Genomic DNA, 7,151 nt, shown 5'->3' with positions numbered 1-7,151 from the left:
CAGCTTTCAGATGGACGGGGACTTCCTTATCTTTAACTCTAGAGCTTTGTCTCTGTGCTTGCAAGACTTGCTTCTTCTTCTTCTTCTTGACTTCCTGGAAAATCTCTCCCTTGTTCTGTTCCCCCATCCCACTATCTAGTACAAACTTTTCATTGTCTTCATCCTCTTCAGCCCTCATCATCTCAATGTCTGAATCAGTTGGTATTGCACATTTCTCCTCCTCTTCATCAGCAAATAGTTTCACACCCCCAAGTTTTAAGTCCACATCCATTCTTTTCAACAAATCATTACTTTTGTCATCCTCCTGAGACATCTGATCAAAAATGTCAGGTTGAGAGAAATCTTCTGATTTCCATAGCACTACTGCTTTGTCTTCCCCCTCTTTTCCTACCTCAATGGCAGTGTTACCAACATCCTTTTCAGTAGGCTCAATTGATACCGGCAAGGTAAAGGCTTTCTGCATGGTCTCTGTTGCTCTCCTTAGAGCAGGGGGAGCAGATTGAACCTTGCCACCCCCTTTCCCTTTACTATCTGTACCTTTAGGTGACTCCTTCTTCTTGGGACTATACTTTTTCTCTTTACCATCCTTTTTACCCCCATCCCAGGAGGGTAGTCATCATCTAGATCATCAGCATTATCATCATCCTCATCACCCCCTTCTACTGAGCCAGTACCATCATGGTCAACCTCTGCCTCCCATTTAATCTTGTATCCAATATCATTTATGTAGATAATCACTGAGTAATTGATGGCATTAGGATCCAAACACCCCACCTTTACCCTTACAGCTCCTTCTCCTTTTAGAGATTCTTCATCAATCTCTTTAAACTCCCCCACAATGTCAGAGATGGCCCTAACAATATCATGTTTCTTAGCAAAGCTTGGTAGACCAATCACTTTAACCCAGACTACAAACAGCTCATCCACTGCACTGTTTGTCATTTTTGAATCTATCACACTAGCCTTAATGGATGAAGTCTTAAACACAAAACCCCTGAATTTGGTCACTTGCCTCCTTTCATCCTCACTAGGGAAATCAATCAGGAAATCATTGCTACTGATTTGTTTTATATTCCAATCCCATTTCTTTTCCTTGAACAAATGGGACATTTCAGTAGCCACCTTCTGAACAGACCCATTGCCTTTTTCAACAGTAAGAATCCCTCTAAACTGAGCCCCTTTTTCCATATCAGGAATATCGACTTTCAAGCTGAAAAAACCCTGCTCAGGAATACCAAAACCCTTCAACTTAACAGCCACTCTATTCCCATCACTAGAACTACTCCCCCCACCATGAGAAGGACAATGAGATGAGATATGTCCCGGATTCTTACACACATAGCATAGAGGGGGTTTCTGACAATTCACCTGATGATGACCACTTTCCCCACAATTGAAACATTTGATCTCTTCCTTCTTCCTTCTGCATCGCTCCTGATCTCCCCCCTTCTCCAACCTTCTCCTTTCCTTTGAAAAATCTTCTATCGCCACCTTCCCAGGCATCTCCATCTCTGTTCCTCTCCCCTTGCCAAGATCTGTCCCCCCCCCCCCCTCCTGTCCACTTGCTGCCATCCTCCTCCCTCGCGCTGCTGTTGCTGCCCCATCAAACGAGACCCCCATCAAACGAGACCGCAACTCTCGCTCCTCCCTATCTTGAAAGTTTCGATTCCCTCAATTCCCCCCCCCCCCCCCTCCTCCTCAAAAGTCCTCCTCTTGTTGGGCACCCATTGCTCCGGACGCTGAGGCTGAGGCTTTCGATCCATCTCTCCACTCCCCTTAGCAACTTCAAGGAAGGATCTCCCGTCAACCAACTTCGCCGGGATCCTCCAAATCGGCGTCGCCTTCTCCCCAAATCGCCCTATTTCACGCTTGGTAGCTGGAAACCCTAGCTGCGGACTTAGAGACCTCCCCTTCGGGACCCAGACCCACCTCGCGGGTATAGCAACCTCCTCAATCGGATTCGGAAGCAAATCCCGCATGGACCACCCATGTCGGATCCCTCCACCCTGAACCCGCCAACCCGCATGAGCAGTGTTGGGCTTACCTTGGGCTCGAACACCCTGGGTATCCCAGCCCCACCTCCCGCTAGTTGAGACGTTCAGAACACCTCCCATCCACGGGGTCGCCGTTGAGGAAAGTCCGCTCTCCGGCGAGGCGGCGCCGCCTCGTGACGCCGCCATCGCCGCCGCCACCACGCTAGTCGCCTTTTCTATCGCCATCTTCCTCATGACCTGCATTCTAGACAACAAAAAATTGAAGTGTAAAATTTAGATACCTCGAGGTATTTTCTCCAGGACCGTAAAATTTCTCTCAATAATAACCAAGTGGTCGATTGTTGGACCAGTGGAGAATTTAGCTCTCCTTTTCTCACAGAAATAATATTAGTCGTTGTCCTCTCATAGTCTACTGCTCTCTGGCTTGAAGGATTGATTCCCTATAATTTTTCAAAAACCTGCAGTTCGGTTGATATGCACTTACCAGGCTACGTTACCAATGTGTTAAGTTGTAGTTCATCATTTCAGACATTCAGCATTTTTGAGAATGGAGCCATAGAAAAATGGTTCACAAAACTGAAAAAAGAACATGCCACAAGAAATGAATTACACATCCAGATATTACCCCCCTGACTCAATTTTTAACATCTTCTGAACTTCACCTCAACAATGGCACCGACTGACGGATCTGTCATTTGCCCCGCGATGCTGCTTAGCCATTGCTCCTACCCCCACGGCAAGTTGTACCTGCCCGCCGGCTTAACACAATTAGCCGTCCAGCTATGGTGAACCCGCCACACACGCAGGAACACTATGCAGATCTTGGTTTCATGAGAGGCGGCGTCAACATGGCAATACGCTACTTGGTAGTTGGACATGCCATCAGCATTTGGTTTTCGTTGCCACAATAGGAGGTTTGAGGATGCCAGGAGGGTTGAGCTTGAGCCCTGGTAAAGGACAATTGCACGTTAGATGATTGACCAACTGCATGTGTATGTTCGGACCCGGAAGGTCAGGGTTGTAGTGGTGAAATGGCAAATCCTGATACCTCCTAGGCCAACCTGAATCAGTGTCCCTGATCTGCCTCTATGCATGTGTTGTAGTTCATCTCTCTTTGGTCCTTCATCTCATATTGTTTTTATTTATACATCATTTTATCTGTCACTAAAGTGGAATGCAGAAGCAGCACCTTCCACCTGTGTGTGTCTATAAATATATATAGGTGTATATATATATATGTATATATACAGATGTATATATATGTATATATACATATGTATATATATGTATATATACATATGTATATATATATATAGAAAAATAATTCTATACATCTGGGTGTATGTACTCTGCTTGTATCTGCCGTCCATCAGTGGACACCCCCGATCGAGTTATCGGATCCACCTATCGGACCTGTTTTCATTTTTGTGGAGAAAAGAATAATTAATCCTAGTAAATCTGCAATTATCCCACAGGGATCGGAACTATCTCTTTTAAAACTCTGTTGTTTACCAAACTAAACCACAAATCGATAAATCGGATCTGAGGGCGAGGCCGCAATCTACGGGAGATTCTGTGGCGACGGCACAATCAATCGGCGACTCGACGTCCTCGGCGGCGATTCGCTGCCGTACGTCCACAACGCGGATCCGTCGACTGCTTGGCATCCACGGTGCAGTCCATCAGCAAGGCGGAGTCGACGACGAGATCGACGACAACTCGGCGTCAACGGAGGCGCGCGAAGAGTTCAACGTCCAAGGCGAAGCTGTGATCCGTCGCGACAGCCCATCGGCAAGCCGGAGGCGACGGCGCCATCTCCATCCGCACGAAGAAAGCGAATCCCCTCCAACCGAAGATCACGGCAGCCTGCCTACCCAACGAATGCCAGGAGAGTTGCCTGGTAGAAACACGGGCAGTTCTGTTCTTTCTGATTATCTGATATGTTTTGAGATTATCGATCTGGTTGCCGTATACATATACAACGCCATCTCTTCTTACACACTCCATTGAATCTCTTCTTAATTATACTATAGTAAGAGATCGTATTATGTCAGGCAATAAGAAAATCGTTTCAAAATTCAGTATGTTTCTTTTCATTCTTCCTCATAGTATTGCAGCAACTGCTATCCAGTTCTTTATGTCTAAGCTGAAATAAATCTATGTTAGAACCAGGTGCATAGGACGCTGCCAAGAACACTGGCAATCTCATGCATATGTACGTGCTGGTCTTCTGAAATTAAACTAGAATCACCTTTTTATATACATTCCAAAAGGTGAGATTGCATACATTCCAAAAGGTAGCATACTTCTCTATAAAAATGGTAGTATATACTAATACAAAGTAGTATATACTTCTCTTTAAAATAAGGAAGTATGTTGCAGCACATACTTCTCTACGTAAAAAAGTATATAGAAAAGAAGTATGTGGCCGCATATACAAAAAAAACAAGTACGTGACTTGTAGCAGCATATACTTCTTCTCTACGTAAAAAAACAAGTATGTGGCTGTGGCCGCATATACTTTTCTACGTAAAAAAATAAGTATGTGTCTGTAGAAGCATATACTTCTCTACGTAAAAAAACAAGTATATGGTTATGGCAGCATATACTTCTCTATGTAAAAAAACAAGTATGTGGCATATGTACGTATCTAGCTAAAAGAAGCAGCACGAACCTCTTTTATATATATATATATATATATATAATTAATTAAAGATGTTTTTGCCAACAAATTTAGTACGTCATCCCTTTTGGTTTGCATCGCGAGTCTGTACCAATTTACCCCCTAACGCATCAGATCGTTGATCCATGCCGCAATGATCGGATTTGTTTTTTTTTTTAACAGCGAAACAGAGAGCAAGCCCGCGCAAACAATCTCGTGTGCGATTCACCCACGCTTTCTTTTTGCCAACGAGATTGATTAAGCATGCAGGCCCATGAACGCGGGAGACAAAGACAAGGTCCAGTATTGTCGTAGCCGAAGCCCATGTTGCGAAGATTTTTTTAATCTTTTTGAACTTTTTAAATTTTTAATCTCTACTATATATCTCTATGTCTTCTCTACTATTATAAAAAATTAAAAATATTTTTGCCGGTATTTTAGTACGTCATCCGCGTTTAAGTCGGTTTTTAAGTTCTTTCGTTTTTGGAAATACATATTCATGTTTGAGTCGGATTTTAAGTTCGTTTAATTTTGAAAATATAAAAGGAGTCATACAAAAAATCTCTTTAAAAACACTTGCATGCTAATTTATGAATTTTGAACTCCTAATTGTAGCTCAATATTCTCTAGAAAAAAATATCTAAGCAAATTCCCACAGTGAATTTCACTCTAGCAAAACCGTATAACAATAATAAGATTAAAACAGTATTCACCCATTGCAACGCACGGGCATCTTTTCTAGTATATATATATATAATCCTCGTGATTAACTATTAATATTAATCATGAATATATACTAGTTGGAAAGAAAAGAAGTATGTACTAACATACTACTTTAAAAAAGTACATACTTATACTGCAAAACAAGTATATATACTTCCAACAACAAGCAGCCTAAGTATATACTTATAATGAGAAAAAAAGGTATATACTTCTAACGAGCTACCATTAAATTTTTTGAACCTAGTCGTACGCACCGGCCCGTGCATGCAGATAATTTGAAAAAAAGAATGATGTTTTCATTTTTATCTAATTATTCATTATGACTAATGGATATCCATTAAGAAGAGGGAGTACATACATCTGAGAGTACGAAGAGAGATCCTATACATATATATATATATATATATATATATTATATATATATATATATACACACATATGTATACAAAATAGCAAAATACCCGTGCTTCGCTACGAGTAAAAGAACGGTTAAATTCTATAAAGTACACCGTTAACATGTATATAGTAATGTTCCAAGATAAGTAAATTATTCATTGCGCTAATGATAATTAAGATGGATAAAAATATACCTGCTTAGCTCGCATTGCGAAAGAAAAAAAACGAGAAAATTGAATTAAAACATATTAAATTCTAATTTAATGAAATATAAATTTTCTGCAATTTTAATTACACTCTTTGAAATTATAGCAAAGTGCCCGTGCATTTGCAACGGGAAGTATATAGACCAAAAAATTGAGGAAAAGTTAAGAAAATTCTATACTATGTAATTAATTAAAATACAAATTTACTGAAATATTTAATATTTTAAGTAGGTAGGTGTAAAACTAAATTAATTTTACAAGTAAAGTAAGTGTGAAAAATAAAATAACATGGTTAAATTTAATTTTATTAAATTCTCCATGATTAGTTACGTTCTTTAGAATTTTATTTAAATTTTGAGAGCTTAATTGTTAATTTTAATAATACAAACATTATTTAACAATTATTTAATTAGAAAAGAACAAAATCCTCCATTTTAGGTTTGGGCCGAATATGGAAAAGTTTATATTTCCTCCCTTTCGCCTATCTTATGTATCAGGACTGTTTCTTTTCTCCGTTGAAGTTCATTTTACGTCCTCATGCAATGACGCAGTCCATTCGGCGGCCCAGTAATGCGGTGGCCCAATAGGCCGATGGCCCAATGCGGGAGCAGCTGGAGCCGTTCGATTGAATGGACGGTCTAGATTGATCCTAACCTAAATAAATACCCAAAACCTAACCCTAGAATACATTTCCCACCCCTCCCCTCCCCCACCCCCTCCCCCCCGAAACCCAACCAAGCGGCGGCGGCGGCGGCGGCTCCTCCCGCGAGCGGCGGCGGCGGCAGCGCGGCGCCCTCCCCCCGCAAGCGGCGGCGCGCCCTCTCTCCACTTCTCCCCCTTTCTCTCTGTGTGGCGGCGGCTAGAGGGCCGGCGACGCCCTCCCCTCAGCTAGATCGGGGGAAGGGGAGGTGCGGCGGCGGCGGTGGTGGACGACATGGAGGCGATGAGTCGGACGGCGTGGAGGCGGCCGGCTGGACCTCGCCTCCGCCAGATCCGGCGGCATGGAGGCGGCTGCGGCCGGCGGGGCGGGAGGGGAGGTGGCCCGAATAGCCTAGAGGCGGGCGGTGGTGGCGCCGATTTTTTTTTTTTGCAATTTTTTTCCATCGCTATTGCTAACCTAATCGGATTGCTTATGGACGAAAACTCGGACGAAATTAGATGTGACGACCG

Source organism: Oryza glaberrima, chromosome 12 (genome assembly GCF_000147395.1).
Source record: "Oryza glaberrima chromosome 12, OglaRS2, whole genome shotgun sequence".
In the NCBI taxonomy this organism is placed as follows: Eukaryota; Viridiplantae; Streptophyta; class Magnoliopsida; order Poales; family Poaceae; genus Oryza; species Oryza glaberrima.
The sequence above is the reverse complement of the archived record's forward strand: the minus strand, read 5'-3'. Positions refer to the sequence as shown.